The following is a 21,390-nucleotide window of genomic DNA, read 5'->3' as shown; positions in this document are numbered from 1 at the left end:
GACTGCCTAGGGCTGACAATATTCAGTGGCACTTAGCATTGGTGGGCCAGTGGTGGTGATGGGGACAGGAGCGAAGCCCACTTGTTCCTACCCCTTGCAGTTGCCTGCAGAAATTGGCTGCTGTGAACTCTCACGTTAGCTCACGGTACTTGTGATACAACTGTCTTATAATGGTCCCAGCGGAATAAACTCTGGTAGCCAGTCCACCAAAATTAGCCCCGGCTATTCAGTTCTGTTGCTCAAACATGGCCTGACATTGAATATCTGGGGCTAATGTGGGGGACCTTTTACTGAGCTGCGTAAGGCTCTATGCATGCCCAATATGCGCCAAAATGGAGTTACCGCCCAGATACAGTGTGTGTCTTGTGGTAATTTCATCGACCGCGTGCCAAGTGGCATTTGGCATATGTAGGTCATTACTGCCCGGTTACCACGTGAGACTTTACCGCTAGGTCAGTGGCTGGCAGTAAGGTTGCAGACCCAAAATGGACGTGCGGCAATTTTGATTTTGCCGCTCGACCATTTTCGGCAAAAATTTTAAAAAGGGTTTTTATACAGTTGTACTGAAAAATGGATCAGCGCGTGCCCAAATCCTGCATCTACACTACCACAAGCCATTTTTAAGTGCACCTTACTTAATGGACCCCTTAGCCAATCATGGTCACCGTTTTAAAAAAGCGCTAAATTCTACCAGCTGAATATTATCCAATATGTGTAGATTCATCCACATTTATCACAGGTATCTGCAGTCTAATATGGTTGTAGTGTACATAAGCAATGAAGGTTTTTTTTGAAGTAGACTACTTCTTTCATGAGGCATCAGCCTAAAGATAATTTTATTGCTATACCCAGATAGTCACTCTTTTCATATTCCCTTAACATTTCCCAACCCGCTCCTTTGAATAGTTTGTCCAGTATTTTGTTCTTATAATATGAGGATCATAAATGCTGTGTAGTGAATGTCTATTGATAAAGTGCTATTGTTGGCATCAGTATGATAGTTCCAAGATATTTAAAATCTCTGAAACACCTTTACTCAATGCATTTTATCTAGTGAAGATGGAAAATAACTTTCTTTTATGTCTAAGGGGGTTTGTTTACTAACAAACATTAAACTGGCATGATAGTGTGACTAATCTGCCAATTTCAGTGCCAGCACATAAGTGTTGCCATGCAGGGGCAGTCCAAAGGTGCATCAAGCCTAGTATCCTGCTTCCAACAGTGGCCAGTCCAGGTCACAAGTACCTGGCAAGATTCCAGAGCAGTAAAACAGATTTTATGCTGCTTATCCTAGCAATAAGCAGTGGATTTTCCCACCTTCGTCATAGCTTATGGACTTTTAGGAAATTATCCAAAACTTTTTAAAACCCTGTTAAGCTAACTGCTTTTATCACACTCTCTGGCAACATATTCCACAGTTTAATTGCTTAAAATTTCCTTTTAATCAACCGTGAAGCACCCAAAACGATATGAAATATTTATGTATCTTTATGTTATATTTTATTGGATTCTGAAGGCATTTCTTGATAATTACTTGATAATTGTGTAACCCTAGGGGTTAAAATAATCTTGACTGGGCTCCTCCAGGGAAAATAAATCAGGTTCTAAAGTGACATCACTCTGGGACAGCAGCTGAGCAACTGGTTGCCTTGGCAACGGCTTGCTGGTCAGTTGGGAGGTAAGTTTAATGCTGAACAGACCTGCATTTTGAGTCTGTGATCAGTGGTGGCAGTAATTCGTTGTAAAAGCGAATTTAGAGTGCTATAAGGGATTGTATGAGTGAGAACAGTGTGATTGGGTAAAGTTAATTGTCCCTAATCAGCCTGACCTGGTTTAGAAGGCTGTAAGAATGTGGTCTGAGCACTGCTTGCCATTTGGTAAATTAGTTTATTACTTTAGCCTGGAATGGTATATTAAGCTGTCTGTATGTGCAGCTGGGGAATAATTACTCCAAAAATTGTGACTGTGAGGCACATTCTATGTATTGAAAGTAGACCTGCTTCCTGAAAGGCAGCGGAGAGAAGAAAACTATCTTCCGGGGTGCCTATTGAAGTGGTGCACATGTGCACAGTGTCAGATTCAAATATATTTATAATCAATATATAAGTATTTTTTTTTTTACATACACTGAAGTTGGAGTTGCCATATATGTGAGGTACTGAGGGACTTTTAAAGTACTTCATACTCACTGTAAATTGGAGTATGGGGACATTTGCGCACACTGTTTCTCTGTATTGTTAAATATGGGAGGGAAAGCATAGGGATTCAAATTATACGTTTTTTGGGAAGTTAGATGGGAAGTATTGCAGCAGGCATATTTGAGCTGAGATTTTAGATAGAATTTAGGGTTTATTGATTTATTAAAGCATAGTGTAGTAGGTATCTATGTTCCTGGTTCCTGCTCCCTGGCCAGAGGTCATCGCGTCATCGCATCTACTCATGGTACCCATCGTTTGAAGAAGGAAGAAAGAAAAGGGAAAAAAACTAACATATCAGAGCCTTGAGAAGTATCGTTTCATACTGTTCTATAGTTAAAAGGAAGGGTAATAAAGACTATTGCGGAAATATAAATTTCATACTTGCCTTGCATTCGTCTGAAGAAGATCCTGCAAAAAAAAAAAAAAAGAACACAAAGAATCAATTCTTGAAGGGGGGCATGTTGTAGGCAGTAATTTTGTGGGTACATGCATATTTATATGAGGGATTGAAGATATACTTATCTGAGCTGTTAATGTACTGAGGAGGAGGGTGGTTGGCTGAAAGTAAAACAAAACATGTGAAGTAAGGGGATTTTTTTTTGTCTACTGGTGTTAAACAAATTAACTTATTGCAATTGCAGATTGAAGATGTGGAACTGCTTTAGTTGTACATTTTATCTGATAAAGGGATCCGGTGCAGAATTAAAGAAACTGTTGTTAAAGATTACATTTGTTAAATTGGAAAAAAGTTAAGGGTTATTGGTTGAAGGGAGATGGAAACACAATATTTTAACTGATTAAGGGTAACACCAGTCAGTGAGCCTGTGATAATTTTTCCAATTGTTGGGTTTAAAAATTATGTTAAATAAAAAAACTTTTAATCAATTCCATCTTCATAGTTTTATTTGTATCCCCTCTCCGCTTCTGGGTGGTGTGTTTGTGCCACCCGGACATGACTACATTTGAAAACTGAACCAGAACACATTGTGCATACAATCTTGACCCAGGAGTGGGGGAGGGGCTTACAATTGATTCACAGAATAATTGCTTGGCAATACTATTTCTATTGTTGAAGTAGTTTTTCTGATGTTCTCCTTCATTACTATGTCTGGCTTTGTTCAATTTAGCTTTTTTATCAGCTGGAAAGTGAATGTCCCATGTGATCATAATCTCTTTATTCTTCAGCGTTTTCTTTGGTCATAAGCCTAGAGCTTTTCTGGTATAACGGTATTGTAATATGTGCAAAGTTTTCAATGTATGAGATGTTCCTCTTATTGTACCTTACTGTATGGAAATGTTCTACCATTAGAGCTTTGCAGCCAGTTATAAGATGACTAATCATTTCCAGCTCTTTCTTACAAAATTTACAGATTTCTGTTGTACTAGATTTTTCTATGGTTGCTGACGCCATGCATGGTCTCATTTATAATTCTTACCCTGAGCTGCAACTATTAATCATTCATCCTTAGGCTTCCATTCAGCTTTCCTAAACCTTTAATATGTCCAGTTTTGATCAGTGAATGGTTCTTGGAGTAACACTTGTATTTCTCATTGTACTTTCACATTTTCCACTAGTTTTTCTTTGTTTGCTGATATAAATCTTTGAAGAGTTTTTTCTCTTCTTTTGCAAATTCTGTTGCTTTCTTCCTTATGTATACTAGTGGATTCTCACCAATTCTTTGTACAGTTTGGAATGTGTGTCCATGTTTAATGAAGAAGACGGAATTGGGACATGTACTTTCATGTGTCAAGAACTTTTGCATATTTGAATTTGATGACAGTGTTAAGTAAGACTGTAAGCCAGTGACAGTAGATCAATAGACATAATCTATTTCTGTGAGGCCCAGTAGAAGTAAGACAGTTTTCCTTTCCTATTGATTGTGATAGGAAGTCCAAAATACTTTTATGAAGGTCTCAAGAGCAAGTTAGCTCACCTGCTAAAGGCTACAAGTCCCCACATTAAATAAATCACTATTAGATTAGTCATATTTTCAAAGCACTTAGGGCCCCTTTTACCAAGCTGTGGCATGTTTTTTGATGCACACCGAGGCCCCCTTTTACCACATCAGGTAAAAGGGTAGGTCTTTCTTTTCGGCAGGAAATAGCTTTGCGGCAAATAAAGCACTTGCTGCGTAGCCATTTTGCAGGGAACCCTTACCACCGCGCTTACCGCCATCCATTTAGTTGGCGGTAAGGGCTCCCACGCTAACCCGGTGGTAACTGAGTAGCGCACGACACTTCCCAATTACTGCCGGGCACACACTAGTGCTACAAAAATAAATATATTTTTGTAGCACTGGATATCATGGCACTCTGAGGGTGAGAAGTACCGCCAGGCTGCTATGGTAGCCTGGCGATACTTCCTGTTTTGCGAGCGGTAAGTCTGCATTGGGCTACCGCCACTTTGTAAAAGGGGCCTTTAGACTTAAAAAGTTATATGGAGGGGTATTTTTGGTATGAAGTCTAAGTCTGACTTTGGACGTTTTGTGCTTAATGCCACAAATCTGAATAGCAAATGTAACCATTTTCAAAAAAAGAAAAACCTTTTTTTTTTTCAAAAATACCATTTCAAAGAAGATGTGCTTTGTGCATTTATCTTTTTACGCCACTTTTGAATAAATAACGCACAAGTTCAAAACACACAAATTTAAGCCATTGTGATGTAGGAAGGGGGCATTTTTAGGAGACTGGTCCCCCAACCATCCCAGGAGAGCAATGGGGCACCCTAGGAGGCATTGCTATGGACTTCATATAAATGCTCTCAGGTACACACCTCACTGTTATTCCCATATCTTGTTTGCTGAGCCCTCCAAAACCCAACCAAAAACTCACTACCCCAACTGTACACCACTACAATAGCCTTTATGGGTGAAGGGGTCACATATATTGCGTACAGTGGGTTTTTAGTGAGTTTTGGAGGACTCACATTTTCCACCACAAGTGTAACAGGTAAGGGGGGATGGGGTTGGGTCTGCCTGCCTGAAGTGCACTGCACCCACTAAAACTGCTCCAATGAACCGCCTAATATATAACAAAGAAGACTAGAAAAGAAACAATGTGTGAACATCCTGTAGTGAAGCTGAAACCAGCTGGATTTTAGTCTGGTAAGGTTAATTATCCTTCATAGTTTTTCTGTTTGAGAAATTGAAAACACACTGTGTCAGATATCTGAATAGAACTTTGGTTTTTCAAAGATTAGAAGTAGGTTTTTAGATCCCTTTTAAAATTTCTTAAGCAAACATGTACATCCAATTCGTGTCAATTAAAGATCAACAAATATGTTGATTTAGGTCAAGGCAGAATAAACCAAGAAAGGTCTTGCATGAAAAGACGAGCAATTTTCTGCTGCTGTTAGTTTTCAAAGCCATAAAGCACAATAAAATGAAGGGAGTGGACCCAGTTGGCCTCTAGAAAATACCACAGAAGATAATAGCTAACCAAGTACAATAAATAATTTAATAAGGATAAGAGGCATTCAAACCAGTACTTGCTCATTGTGAATCCCCTCACACATATCCATATAAGTAACCAGTTTTAAACAAAAGGTAATGAAAAAACTGGCCACAACTTTATTAACACTAAGTTACAAACATCCCGGTCCCAGTTGATCACTAGGAATTAAACCCTGAACAGCCCAACCAGCAGTGATGTACTCTAAGGTGCCCCAATATCCATAAAATGCCTCACCTATAAAAAATTGCTTCCCTGTGTCTACCTAGTGGTATGAACTGTGTTTGCCCCATCTCCAGACAACCTATCTGGGATTAAATATAATCAGTTTTGTCCAGTTTTTTCTCAGCTGCCACTACTAGAGCTGTAACATAACCCCTCACTTCCCTTCAAATGTCCTTAACTACAATTTACAGAGTGGGTGGATTGGCAGCGTGATGCACTCTGCCAACCGCCACCTACAACACCTGCACCCAGCTCCTCCAAGGTAACCCCTCCCATCTCTTTGACCTGATATAAACATTACTTCCAAAGTCCCCCTTCATCCTATCTCTCCCTCTCCCCCTCCCCAGAATAAGCAGGCTCAGACTCAAACATGTTAACAGGTCAAAATGGAAACATATTATAGATATAAAAATAACACTATGGGAAAATGAAAAGCAAATTACAAAAATATGTACACTACCAAAATACTAATTACCAATAAATATATGACTATATATGTATATATGTAATTACACAACTATAATATATCCTGAGAAAAGATTACCACCTTAGCAGCAAAGTTAGGCTACTAACTGCAAGTCCTGGGACAACCAATCAGTTACAGGCAAAAACCAAAGCTAACTAAATATAAGTATACTAGTAAAAAAGGCCCGTTTCTGAAAGAAATGAAACGGGCGCTAGGAAAATGATGATGTAATTGCAATTATGTTGTTAATAGAACCATTACCAAAAATCAGGGTATATAATGAGTAATATGTTTTTTAGAAATTTGTATGTATAGCATTTTTAAAAATAGTAAGCAGAATGTAAATAACTTTAATTGCAAACATAATGCTGGTTTAGATTTTTAAAATTTTGTTAAAAGAGAGTGTGAGAGAGAGAGTGTGTGTGTGTGAGAGAGAGAGAGTGTGTGTGAGAGACAGGGGTGTAGCCAGGGGCGAGCCCGGGTGGGTCTGGGCCCACCCAATTTGGGGTCAGGCCCGCGCAGCAGCAGTGTTCCTTCCTGCACAGCGATTCTGGTCACAGGCTCAGCTCGCAGCGATTCCCACACGCTGCCTGCCGGCTGCCACTCAACAATCTCCTGTGCAGAGGAGAGGCTTCCGGGTTAGCGTTTAGTAGCTGCAAGGAGATTGTTGAGTGCTTTTGTTCAGTGTCATGAAACGCCTAGCCATCTGCCTGTGGCTACCCCGTGGCCACTTATAGGGTCTATCGCTAGCACAGCTCAGGTCCGCCTGCACCTGCTGCTTGTGCTCTACATTAGCATCCTCCTCCCACTGCCTGGGTAACAACTGCCTCTGGGTAAGTCTCCCACTCAACATTTATCCCCAGTGATTTCTAGGTTACTGGAGCCACACTCCCAGTGGTCCTACAGTTCCAAGAAAGCAGTCACAGACCCAACACACAAACCACCAGGATTCTTTCAGTCCAGACAAGCAGAGCGATCAAACAATTTTGAACGTGTTCATTTATGAAATGGTTTTCACTCTTTTGTGTGGTTCCAAACGTGTATGAACAGTTGAACAAAATAGTGCAAATAGGCAACCAATAACAGGTAACTGAAATATGGATCAATTATAACACTAATTAAACATTTGAATACTGGCTAAACAGTACCTGGGAAGATCAGGGCATATAATTTACTGAGCCTCAGCAAAGAGATCTGTCTCTGTTTCTTTCTGGCTAAGACTGAAGACATAATCCATACACTCTAAAGGAAGTGAGTTCCTGGGCCAATCAGAGCCCAGTCAACAAGATTTGAAAGTATACTGCTGGTAGCTTCCTGCTTGTGTTAAAGAAAAAGAACATTCAGTCAGGGCCGTGCCTAGGGTCTCTGGTGCCCCCCTGCAGACTATCAGTTGCCCCCCCCCCCCCCCGTGAAAATGATCGCTCACCACTTGCCACACTGACAGGAATTGTCAGCAATATTCTTAGAAACAAATTGCTATACATTGCAAAATAAGATAGCAGATGTAAATTCTCAAAGTGAACATATTCCAAACACTAAAAGGAAAATAAAATGATTTTTTTCTACCTTTGTTGTCTGGTGACTTTCTTTTTCTGATCATGCTGGCCCAGTATCTGATTCTGCTGCTATCTGTCCTCTTAACTCCGTTTCCAGGGCTTCCTTTCCATTTTATTTCTTTCCTTTCCTCCTTTCTTCTTCATTTCTGGTCCTCAGCTTCTGCCTATTTTCTTCATCCATGTGCAGTTTTTCTCCTCTCTTCCTTTCCCCTCATTTCATTTCTTTCATCTCTCTTCCCTCCCCTCTATGTCTAGCAGTTTCTCCTCTATCCCTGGGCCCTGCCCTCCTATCCATGCTCCTCTGTCCCCTGCCCCATCCATTCATCCCTATAAAGCAATTCCCCTCTCTCCCTTCCATGAACCCTGCCCTCGCATCCGTGCTCCTCTCTCCCCTGCCCTCCCGCTCCCATGTCCCAAATGCCCGCCCTCTTCTCCCCCCCACCAAAAGAATGGTTAGAAATCAAGCGTGAAGGGAGGAAGCAACTCAAGGCAGTGCCTGTTCTAAATGACGTTCATTGAATGAAGAATCAGTGTCTCTAATCACAGAGAGGGAGAGGAGAGGTTGAGGGAGAGAGAGAGGGACATTCTGTTGCGTCTGACAAATCACATGAAGGGGGGGAATATTTCAAAAGGTTGCAGGGCACGCAAAGTGAAAGAGAAAGAGATCTATTCTAGACCGGGAGGGGGGAAAAAAAGAGAGAGAGAGAGAAAGAACACACACACACACACATGAGAGAAAGGGAGAAATAGGATGTGGGGCTAAAAGCAGGAAGGGGGACATGAAGGGAAGAATGAAAGGACACCTGAGAATCCTGGGAGTATCCTGGATATGCCATCGGCATGTCTGCCGCTGTCCGGTTGGTGGTGCTGCTGCTGTCGGTGGCAGAAGAAAGGCTGTTGGAGCTGTCGGGCCCTTTGCCTGCTGTCAGATCTGAGTCCAATGATGGGCCCGGTTCCCCAGCTGCATGAGGCTGGTAGACCATGCTTCCAGGAGTCCTCTCAGAGCCCCCAGGACAGTCCTTCCCCCCCTCCCCACAGAGAAGCTAGGACGGCTTCCGTCCACAAGCCCCAGGCTTTAAACTCCTCAATGCACACCTTTTTCTTGGTCTTTGTTCCCCCTTCTTTGTTAGATCCGAGTCGGGCTCTAGCGACCCATTTAGGCTCGGCAAAATGTGAAAAATCACAACGCAGAACACTTCAGAATTGCTCTAAGCTTCGGTTTTCTTGGGAGTTGCACTGCAGCCAGATTCCGGAAGGGAGCCTTAGGTAACTTTTTTTTTTTTTTTTCTCCTTTTGATTTGCTGGCCTTCTGTTAAGATTTGCCCGACAGCGATATGGTTTCTTCTCACTCCACTCCAGAACAGGATCCGATGTGGTGGCGGAGGAAGCGATGGCGCAGGCAGGCTTTCAATCCTGGCCCAAACCAACATCCCTTTTCCTTTTTTTTTTCTTTTAAATTTACCTCCGTCCGGCAGTGCAGGCGCAGCGTCAGTGAAGGAGGCGGCGCTCCCGACATGTCTAGCCTTCCCTTCGCTCAGTGTCCCGCCTTCTTCTGACGTCATTTCCTTGACATCAGAAGAAGGCGGAACACTGAGCGAAGGGAAGGCTAGACACGTTGGGAGCGCTGCCGCCTTCACTGACGCAGCGCTGCCGGATGGAGGTAAATTTAAAAGGATAAAAAAAGGAAAGGGATGTTGGGGGAGAGAAGAGGGCGGGCAGTTGGGCAATGGGAGCGGGAGGGCGAGGTAAGCATGGTGCAGCGGTGTCCCCCAGAGGACGGCGCCCACCGCCGTGCTTACCCCGCTTACCGTGTTGGCACAGTCCTGCATTCAGTTCCCTATAATAGCTTTACAGCAAAGAAACACCACCTGCTGGCCAAAGAGGAGAAATACACTTTAGGACATAAAGTAGGAAAACAATACATTTTACAGGCTTAAAACACACTGTTTCTTCACATTCAGTTTTTCTTGAGGTCGACCAAATTGCATGAAACTGCAATTATGAAACAGGTGGGAAATCAGGAGACGAAAGGCAAATTTTTGGTTCCAAACAAGGCAACTTTATTGCTAGCAAGTGAACAGCACCGAGTAGCCTCGGGACACTGTGTGTCATAAATCATCTGACGCTTACATTTATACTTCCCTACTGGGCCTGCGCATTTGGCCCCTTACACGTCATACCTGTCATGCGCAGTAAACATTTGTAGTTCTTACAGTACAAAATTGTAGTCCCAGTACGTACACACGTCATAACACTAAAATGATACTGGCAAGAAAAACGAAACTTAGCAGCTTATTCTGTACACACACAATGCTCCTTTCTAGCACAGGAGATAAGGTGCGGCTCAGGAATGCAGGGGGGTGTCAGCACCCTCCAAGGCCGCCTATTCAGATGGCGTTGCTACGTGCAAGCTGGTCTTGTATAGGCCTTGCAAACTACTGTTACAAGCTATATATCTAATAGCCCTGCATTCTGTCTGTACATTAGTAAACAGCAAACTTGTCTTGTTAGTAAACAGTAAAACTGGATAAGGCACAAATGTCCAGTGCAGTAATAAGGTGTGGCCAAACAACCAAAAGCAGAGGTAGAGTGCATAAGTAAAAGTCCATCAGTAGGCACAAAACATGAGGTTGTCCTGTTGCTCAGTAGTATTCAGGTAGTACCGGCGTTCCACTCCTTCATTCCCCCCTTTTGATACTTGAACATCCATTCTGGTGGAGAGTATCACCTCCATGAACCCTGAAAAGGAAAGAAAGGACAAGGATAGTTAGCGAGGGAGGCAACAAGCGAGCCCTAAGCCCTTGCGCAGCCGTTGGTTGCTTCGCCGGGGTTGAGACGGAGGGCCCCTAGTGGAATCCCCCCCCCTTTGTAGCCGGTCTTTTGCTGGCACAAGGGTGATGGCCCATTGAGTGACTCAGGGGGTTCAAAGTGCACATCAGCCACAAGGTGCTTCATCGTCAGCTTCATCAGACTGGGGAATGGGGGAGTACATCTGGAGAGCCATAAGTTGAGCAGCAGCACGGCGGTCAGCGATGCTTTCCATGGTGGAGCGGAGACACCTGAAAACTAAGGGGAGAGACAAAGGTATTATTAGGCAAGACAGCAAGAACAGGCCACCCATGACGAGGAGGCCTTGCAGGCTCCCGGAGGTTGGGAGCCAGCTGGTGAGGGAGGAAGTCCAATCCCACGCACTGTTCCAGGTCTGGACGGGGACGTGGGCTAGTTTGACCATCCGGTCAGTTATCTCCCTGATGACATGGCTCTGGTCATCAATCTGTAAGCAGCAATTACTGAGGTTAAACTTGCCACACACCCCGCCCTCCTGGGCTAAGAGGTAGTCAAGAGCCAAGCGATTTTGGTAGACGGCGGTAATGAGCTTAGTGTTCTGTCGAGCTAGGATATTGAGGGCCAGGGCAGAATCGTTAGTGAGGATTTCGAGTACGGCCTGTAGGCGAATAATGCGATTTAGCATGTAGATAGGGGTGCGGTACCCCCATGTACCATCTTCAGCCCACGTGGCCGGTCCATAGTAATGAATGATGCGTTCAGGCGGCCACTCATTGTCTTTCCAGTCTCCAATTTGGACCTTGGGCTTGACGGGTGGGAAAGACCGTCGTCGTCGGGTAGGATTATCAGGCCCCTTTTCCACGTAAAGGGGGATACCCAAAGTTTCGCCAACTTGTATGGGCAGAAGGAAAAAACTAGGTCGGACCGTGCCCAAGAGGCAGGTACCGTACCAGCGGGTCGGGAGCTGTTCATAGGCCCTGCGTCCGCAGATATAGTAGTAGCCCGCCGGGGCTACCCACTTGAGGGAAGCGTTCCCTCCGTAGGTCCATGTCATGTTCAAGGTGGGTTCTGTCCAGATAGGCTCCGGGGCGGGCAGGTTGTCCGTTTGCCACCAGGTCGTCCGGCTGCCATTGTAGTGAAGAACCCCCGTACAAGCAGAGTCTCCCACTGGTACAGAGTAACGCTTCGATGGCGCTCGACTAGCGCAGAGGGTACCTATGATGTTTGTTCTCAGGGCCCATTCGTACGGCTTCGGCCGTTGGGGAAAGGTAATGTTAGTGGTGTTGAGTGCATCCCATGTGTGTTGTCGGATCTCTCTCGCTTCCCAGGGCCATTGTTCACCCATGTCGGTGCCTCCACAGACGAAACAGTTGGCAATTCCGAGGGAGAGGGCGATGTTTTCAGCCAAATTGAGGAACATATTTCGGGCTTCTGGGGAAATGGGGAATTTAGTCTCGGTCTGCTCGGCACGAGCAATTTCATCAAATACGTCTTGGTAGCCGACAACAGTAGTCTGGTAGTGCGTAGGAGGCTTCGTTTCGAGACTCTGATATATGGTAATATATGTCAACGGATCCATTCCTCCGCCGTCAATGCCGAGGCCCCACGTTCCTCTCCAGGGCATGTCGTGTCCTCGGATGGGCCAGTCTAGGGACACATAGTTACCAGAACCTCGACGAAATTCACCCAGGCCGGCGCATCCGGTGTATCCTCCTCCCGTATAAGCACATACTCGGTCCCAGCCCGAGGCTCGAGTGTCGCCGGCGCATGGGAGCCACACCCACGGGGAGCAGCATCTCATGTCTGGACTGAAGGGGCAGACATACTTGTGGTCCTTAACGTATGCCTCTCGCCAACTCTGGCTACCACACTTGCGAGACCAAGGGTGCTTGTCCATGGCGGCACAGACGTCGAAGGTGAGGGTTGCTACAGTTTGGATGCCACCGACAAGGATACGAGTGGAATTAATGTAATACAGAATGCCATCTCCCTCGACTCCCGGAGGTCCGGCCACATACGCAGGGAGTCCTACGCTGAGGGTGACATTGTAGTATCTTGGTTTGGTAGGGCTGTGACAGATAGTGAGATTTCCTTGGAGGCATCTGTGGAACTGTTGGAGGCCATTCGGAGTGATGAGGGCACAAGTCGGGAGAAACTGGCAACCGCCTTCCGGGGGCTGCGTCTGGTGAATGAGGGTAGTGACTAGGTGATATCCTCCCTCTATACGGTGGCGCACGAGGCGCAAACATTCAGTACAGTTCTGGCTCAAGGGGTAATAGCTCGGGACTGAGCAGAGGAGGAGTAGTAGGCTCAGCATCATATATGCGGTGGAAGGTATCCGAGCCTTTGCAGCAAGAAGATGATAAGGCCCACGATTATGGCTGCGATAAAGAGAGAGCCAAAAACGCAGTGGGTCCAGAAACTGAGTTCCTGTTGCTGGGCAGGCATGAATCTGGTGGTTCACGTCTTTCTTAGAGTCAGCCGTAATGGAGCGTCAGGATGTTGGTGCGCAGTCCAACGCTTCAGGGAGCTGCTAGTGGGAGCAGCAGGCTTCAATCGGGTCCAATGTATCCACACTGGGCTTCCTGCAATTTTAACAGCGGTGGAGGTCGTTAGGAGAACAAGGGAGGGCCCCTTCCATTTTGGCTTTAGGCAGTCAGATTCATCCCACTCTTTTACCCATACCTCGTCTCCCACCCTGAACCTGTGCGTCGGATTGGTGAGGACCAAGGGAGCTACTCTTTCAGTGTACTGCTGGATGTCTTGCACTACCTGGTGTAAGGCTCTCATCTGTTTTACTAAGGAACTCTCACCCTGTATCTGCAAGGAGTCGGGAAAGGAGGGCAGTGGTGGTGGCCTAGCGTACATCATCTCGTAAGGAGTAAGGCCTGTAGCCTTGGGGGTACACCTAAGATGCAGCAAGGCCAGGGGGAGCAGGTCGGGCCACTTGGCTTTTGCTTCTTGGCATAGCTTGGCAAGCTGGTTCTTCAGGGATCGGTTAGCCCTCTCTACTACTCCACTGCTTTGGGGTCTCCAGGCACAATGCAACTTCCAATCGAGGCCCAGTCTGGTACTGAGCTGTTGTGTTACTTCACTGGCGAAGGCGGGGCCGTTGTCAGAATTTATTTGCTTGGGGAGGCCGTATCTGGGTAGGATTTGATGAAGCAGTAGGGAGGTAACTTCTTTAGCCATTTCCGTTCTAGTGGGCTGGGCTTCAATCCATCCGGTGTAGGTACACACGGCGACGATGATAGCTTTGTAACCGCGCGCCGGGGGCATGTGTGTGAAGTCAATCTGGCACACGTGGAAAGGGCTGGTGCCTCGGAGAACATGTCCTGGCATAGGGCCGGGCCCCGTTCGAGGGTTGTTCCGGGCACAAGTCGCGCATCGGCTGGAAGCGTTTTTGGTCCACAGGGATAGTTTGTTGATGTAGTAGGTCTTCTCAAGTAAGCGCCCCAGGGCGTCCCTTCCCAGGTGGGTGCGGTCGTGAGCCTCCTTGGCCACCGTCCAGGCCAAGGCTTCGGGTATCCATATACGCCCATCCTGTAGTATCCACCAGCCATTGCGTGACTGTAGACCCTCTTGTTGGGCCCATTCCGTTTCTTGGGGGGTGTAAATAGGGGTCTCCGTAGGGAGCTGGACGACGAGTACGGGGTCAGGAGGGTGAGAGGAGTAGGGGAGCTGACTTGCCCTTTTTGCAGCGTCGTCCGCCCGCTGATTTCCCCGGGCGATAGGGTCCGTTCTTCCAGTGTGGGCCCTGCAGTGCATCACAGCCACCTTCTTCGGCTTCCATACCGACTCGAGTAATTGGCAGATTTCAGCGGCATTTGCAAGTCCTTTCCCTTCAGCTGTCAGAAATCCCCTCTCTTTGTACAAGGCTCCGTGCACCTGGAGGGTGAGGAAAGCGTATTTGGAGTCGGTGTAAATGTTGACAACTTTCCCTTCAGCCCACAGGAGGGCTCTGGTGAGGGCGATTAGCTCCGCTTTCTGGGCTGATGTTCCGGGTGTCAGAGCCATAGCCTCGATCACATGGTCCTCAGATACCACCGCATAGCCAGCTCTTCGAATTCCCTCTATCACCTGGCTGCTTCCATCGGTAAAAAGGGTGATGCCCCCTTGCCAGGGTTGATCCTTCAGGTCAGGTCTGCTCGAGTGCACAGTGGCCATTACCTCTTCACAGTCGTGGAGTGGTGGTTCAGGGGCCGGAAGGAGGGTGGCAGGATTGAGGTTGGTCGTGTCCAGGATCCGCACCTCCGGATTCTCGCACAGGAGGGCTTGGTATTTGACCAATCGGGAGTTGGTCATCCATCTGGGTCCGTGGCTCTCGAGTAGGCCGCGGATGGTGTGGGGTGTGGTCACAAAAAGTGTTTGGCCGAATGTGAGTTTATTGGCCTCGTGTATCAGGAGACAGGCCGCTGCAATGCTTCGGAGACAGCCCGGCCATCCTCGTGCCACGTTGTCCATGCTCTTGGAGAGGTATGCTACAGGGCGTTGCCAGGTGCCGACCAGTTGGGTGAGGACTCCAAGTGCCAATCCCTTCTTTTCGTCGATGAACAAGTGGAACGGCTTAGTCACATCTGGCAGTCCGAGCGCTGGTGGGGCCGCAAGGGCATCCTTAAGGTCCTGAAGGGCTTTCAGTTCGTGTTTCTCCCACTGGAGATTTTGGCCCTCGAGTTCAGGTCCTTTCAGTTTGGCGTACAAACTGTGGGTCAGGATGGCAAAATTGATAATCCAAATGCGGCAATATCCAGCGGCTCCGAGGAGTGCCCGTAGTTCCTTCTTATTTGCAGGAGTGGGTTGGTTGCGGATGGCTTGGGTTCGGGGGATACCGAGCCGTCGGGTTCCTTCTCGGAGGCGAAACCCCAGATACTCGACTTCGATCTCGCATATCTGCGCCTTCTTGCGACTGGCCCGGTACCCCTGGGCTTCCAGGGTTTTCAAGAGGTAAAGGGTGGCTTCTGCACAGTCCGTGTACGTCTCACGGGCCACCAACAGGTCATCCACGTATTGGACGACCGGCCCGTACTCGTCTTGGTACGTTTTCAGGTCCTGGGCAAGCTGGTCACCAAAGAGGGTGGGGGAGTTCTTGAACCCCTGGGGAAGCCGGGTCCATGTATATTGCTGCTTGGTTCCCGTCTGTAAGTCTTCCCACGTGAAGGCAAACAACTTTTGGCTGTCAACAGCAAGAGGGATGGAGAAGAAGGCGTCCTTCAAATCAATGACACTGTACCACTTGGTCTGAGATGGCACTTGGGCCAGGATGGAGTATGGGTTCGGTACGAGGGCAACGATGTCGGCTACCTGGTTGTTGACTTTCCTCAGGTCCTGGACGGGTCTGTACTCGGATGTTCCTGGCTTCTTAACGGGCAACAATGGGGTGTTCCATGCGGATCTGATTGGCTTAAGGACTCCCTGTTGAAGGAGTTTCTGTAGATGTATGTGCATACTATGCCGGGCTGCATAGGGGATGTGGTATTGTCCTTGGTTAACAACTTGAGCATTCGGTTTGAGCTCAATCCAGATGGGGATAGCGTTTACGGCCAGTCCGCCGGGGTTCAATTCTGCCCATACATCAGGCACTTCATCCATTATGGCCCGCCTCTGCTGGGCGAAAGGGGTGTTCTGGTCGTAACGGCAGTCGCCGGGTCCCGCAGTTGGGGGAACATGTAGTCTCCATTCTTCTCTTACTGGACAGATAAGTGTTACTGGCCGATCTTCAAAGCGAGCTTCCACTTCACCCGTAGTCTTGAACTTCAAGGTGGCCTGGAGCTTACAGAGTAGGTCTCGACCAATCAAGGGGACCGGGCATCCAGGGATGTGTATGAACTGATGGGACACCATCGTCCCTCCGATCTGGACTTGGCGCTCTTTGAGGAGGGGGGCCGCAAGGGATTTCCCGGAGGCTCCCACAATTGGTATAGTTTCTTTCGTGGCTGGGGCTATGGCAGTGGTGATAACAGATCGCTGGGCCCCTGTGTCTAGTAAGGCCTTCATAGATTCTGTCCCCACTCGAATTTCCACCAGAGGGTCAGTGGGGACTCTGCCCTCCCGGTTTCTTCATGCTGAGCCGTCTCGGGTAGCGTCCACAGCCATCTGCCATTCCCTCCGGTCATCCCGTCCTCTCTCTCTTCGGCCCCTCCCACGGCCTCGCCTAGGGGCCCCCGTACGGTCGCCGGTCTCCTCCTCTCTCTGCCGGTCCCATGATTCCTCTTCTCTCGGGTTGTCCCGTATCTCCTCTGGACAATCAGCCCACCAGTGTCCTTCTTGTCGGCAATTTGCACACTGGTTACGCCCTATGGGGGACCGCGTTCCTCTTGTTCTCCTGCCCCTCCCCTTTGGTCTAGACCTCATTCGTTCTTCCAGCACCGTAGCCAACACATCTGCCTTCTCCCGCATCCGTCTGGTCGATTCCTTCCGGGCCTCCACCTTCTCCTCCTGGTCGCGATATCCGAATACGCGATCAGCTATAGCTTTCAGTTGGCTTAGGCTCATCCCTTCGAACCCCTCCGTTCTCTGTAGCTTTCTTCGTATATCCGGTGCTGACTGGCTAACAAAACTCATAACCACGGTTGGGAGGTTCTTAGGGTCTTCGGGATTTATCGGGCTGTGCCTTCTGAATGCTTCCATAAGTCGTTCAAGGAAGTCCCCTGGACTCTCGTCCTTTTGTTGGACTACATTGTGGATTTTTCCCATGTTGGTAACCTTCTGCTTCCCCTTCTTTAAGGCGGCCAGGTACGCCTGTTGGTATCGGCGGATAAAGGTTTGGCCTTCGGCGGTTCGGTAATCCCACGTGGGGGCAGCGATGGGCGCCTCCGTTTCTAGTAGGTTCTGTAAATTGGCATGGGCCGGATTCGCATCCCGGACGGCTTGCTCCATATTTTGTTGTAAAAGGCGGCGTTCTTCAGAGGTCAGGATGTGGGCGCTCAACTGCCTAAGGTCGGCCCAAGTTGGATTGTAGCTGTATATAATGCCTTCCACCAGCTCTATCAGCTGCTCGGGTTTCTGGTCGTAGGACGGCCCATGGAATTTCCAGTTATACAAATCGGCACTTGAGAAGGGAACGTGACTATAGACTGTTGATTCGATGGGCTGGCCCCCCCCCCTCTGCCGGGTTAGGGGTATAGGTGGTGGACTGTCGGACTGGGAATAAGTGAGAGGTTCCCCCTTTCCGGCTGGACGGAAGGGCCTGTTGCGGACTCGATTGGGGGAACCGAGTAATGTTCTTCACAACCCGTGTACTCTTCCGTGTGGTTGCGAGGCCAGGTGACTCAGGTGAGGCTGGGTGGGACGTCTCCCCGGCATCCGACTCTGACCCGGAAGTCTCGGCGTCAGCGGGGCCTTCTGCTAGGCCCGTAAGGTCAGGGTACATAGGAGCATAGGGCGGCGGCGCGATGTCGTCTTCGTATGCTTCCGCCGTAGCAAGTATCGGGGCTTTTGGAGGCTTCTTCTCGGCCAAACCCTGAACTTTCCCTGCGGTCTTCTTTGGGGGTTTTTTTCTAGAAAGTGTGTTGGTAGTACTGGGCGTAGTTCCTGCCTTAACTCTGGTAGCAGGGGGCGTGGTCTCAGTGGCTTCAATGCTAGGGGCGGTAGGCCATATGGGGGCGGTCCCTGCGGCCTTCGGGACGGCAGCGGTTGCCGAGCTTTGAAGAGCGAAGGCATGGGTCGGCAGGGTTCTAAGCTTGGTTTTCCGGCCTTTTCTCTGCTTTACCAACATAAGGGCGGCCTTTTCTACCTTCCGTTGGGCCCAAGCTGGCGGATCCCGGACTACATCCAACCACGCTTCTATGTATGGAATGTCCTCAGGACAGCCTGGGTTTCCCTCAATTATAACAATATTCATGACCGCCGCCACTTTTTCATACTCGAATGACCCTTCCGGGGGCCATCCAGCAATTCCTAGCCCTGGCCACATAAATTGACATCTCTGTATCATCCCGGCCCTGCTACATTTATCTAGGTCGAACACTTCGCTAAAGTGTTCCGTCATTAAATCTAGCGGTGAAGACCCACCCCCGCCCATCCTAACCTGAGTGCCAAAGGACAGGTGACGGACAAAGGGGGAAAGGGGAGGTGGAGGAGTAAGGGGTCTCGTTCCACCAGACACAGAAGGGTCAACACTCGGCCTGACCAGGACGCGGTCGCCCGGCCTGGAACTGCAAGCCCACTCACACACTTTCATACGCCACAAGAAAACCCCCCCGTTCGTTCGCCGCTCGGTTTCGTCGCCGGAGCCTAGTGAGTTTCGGGACCTAGTCGGATACCAATAGTCCGTATTAGTCACTGGCTAAAAGAGGGTGATCACGCCTCTTCTTCGGTCCTTACTGGGCCGGTCACTACGTAGAGTATACTCGCCTGTCCGCCGGGGTCGCAGGCCGCGCCGTCGTGCGCTTCTCCCTGAAATGGAAAAAGGTGCCTTGTCGGAGCCACACAACCCCCTCTACAGTCAGGCGGAGTGGATCGGCCCTCCTCCGGGAGATGGACGCTGAAATCAGCGGTGGCCACTCACCACCTCCTCGGGTGGGAATCGATGACCCGATCCGACTGCAGTGGGGGAGGGGAAGAATATAATCCGATTCCCCTTTCTACTTCTGTCCCATCTGGGTCGCCAATGAAACAGGTGGGAAATCAGGAGACGAAAGGCAAATTTTTGGTTCCAAACAAGGCAACTTTATTGCTAGCAAGTGAACTGATGAGACAAAGTCAGCACGGATTTAGTGAAGGGAAGTCTTGCCTCACCAATCTAATGCATTTTTTTGAGGGGGGTAAGCAAACATGTGGACAATGGGGAGCCGGTTGATATTGTATATCTGGATTTTCAGAAGGCGTTTGACAAAGTGCCGCACGAAAGACTCCTGAAGAAATTGCAGAGTCATGGAATCGGAGGTAGGGTATTATTATGGATTAAGAACTGGTTGAAAGATAGGAAGCAGAGAGTAGGATTGCGTGGCCAGTATTCTCAGTGGAGGAGGGTAGTTAGTGGGGTCCCGCAGGGGTCTGTGCTGGGTCCGTTGCTTTTTAATGTATTTATAAATGACCTAGAGATGGGAATAACTAGTGAGGTAATTAAATTCGCCGATGACACAAAATTATTCAGGGTCGTCAAGTCGCAGGAGGAATGTGAACGATTACAGGAGGACCTTGCGAGACTGGGAGAATGGGCGTGCAAGTGGCAGATGAAGTTCAATGTTGACAAGTGCAAAGTGATGCATGTGGGTAAGAGGAACCCGAATTATAGCTACGTCTTGCAAGGTTCCGCGTTAGGAGTTACGGATCAAGAAAGGGATCTGGGTGTCGTCGTCGATGATACGCTGAAACCTTCTGCTCAGTGTGCTGCTGCGGCTAGGAAAGCGAATAGAATGTTGGGTGTTATTAGGAAGGGTATGGAGTCCAGGTGTGCGGATGTTATAATGCCGTTGTATCGCTCCATGGTGCGACCGCACCTGGAGTATTGTGTTCAGTACTGGTCTCCGTATCTCAAAAAGATATAGTAGAATTGGAAAAGGTACAGCGAAGGGCGACGAAAATGATAGTGGGGATGGGACGACTTTCCTATGAAGAGAGGCTGAGAAGGCTAGGGCTTTTCAGCTTGGAGAAGAGACGGCTGAGGGGAGATATGATAGAAGTGTATAAAATAATGAGTGGAATGGATCGGGTGGATGTGAAGCGACTGTTCACGCTATCCAAAAATACTAGGACTAGAGGGCATGAGTTGAAGCTACAGTGTGGTAAATTTAAAACGAATCGGAGAAAATTTTTCTTCACCCAACGTGTAATTAGACTCTGGAATTCGTTGCCGGAGAACGTGGTACGGGCGGTTAGCTTGACGGAGTTTAAAAAGGGGTTAGATAGATTCCTAAAGGACAAGTCCATAGACCGCTATTAAATGGAAAAATTCCGCATTTTTAGGTATAACTTGTCTGGAATGTTTTTACGTTTGGGGAGCGTGCCAGGTGCCCTTGACCTGGATTGGCCACTGTCGGTGACAGGATGCTGGGCTAGATGGACCTTTGGTCTTTCCCAGTATGGCACTACTTATGTACTTATGTACTTATGTAGCCTCGGGACACTGTGTGTCATAAATCATCTGACGCTTACATTTATACTTCCCTACTGGGCCTGCGCATTTGGCCCCTTACACGTCATACCTGTCATGCGCAGTAAACATTTGTAGTTCTTACAGTACAAAATTGTAGTCCCAGTACGTACACACGTCATAACACTAAAATGATACTGGCAAGAAAAACGAAACTTAGCAGCTTATTCTGTACACACACAATGCTCCTTTCTAGCACAGGAGATAAGGTGCGGCTCAGGAATGCAGGGGGGTGTCAGCACCCTCCAAGGCCGCCTATTCAGATGGCGTTGCTACGTGCAAGCTGGTCTTGTATAGGCCTTGCAAACTACTGTTACAAGCTATATATCTAATAGCCCTGCATTCTGTCTGTACATTAGTAAACAGCAAACTTGTCTTGTTAGTAAACAGTAAAACTGGATAAGGCACAAATGTCCAGTGCAGTAATAAGGTGTGGCCAAACAACCAAAAGCAGAGGTAGAGTGCATAAGTAAAAGTCCATCAGTAGGCACAAAACATGAGGTTGTCCTGTTGCTCAGTAGTATTCAGGTAGTACCGGCGTTCCACTCCTTCAATTAAACTGTGATTTTCTAGCCTCCTAGATTCAGAAACTACAGCCTGCATAAATTACATTGG

Source organism: Microcaecilia unicolor, chromosome 1, assembly GCF_901765095.1.
Source record: "Microcaecilia unicolor chromosome 1, aMicUni1.1, whole genome shotgun sequence".
NCBI classification, from domain to species: Eukaryota; Metazoa; Chordata; class Amphibia; order Gymnophiona; family Siphonopidae; genus Microcaecilia; species Microcaecilia unicolor.
Note: the sequence above shows the minus strand (reverse complement) of the source record.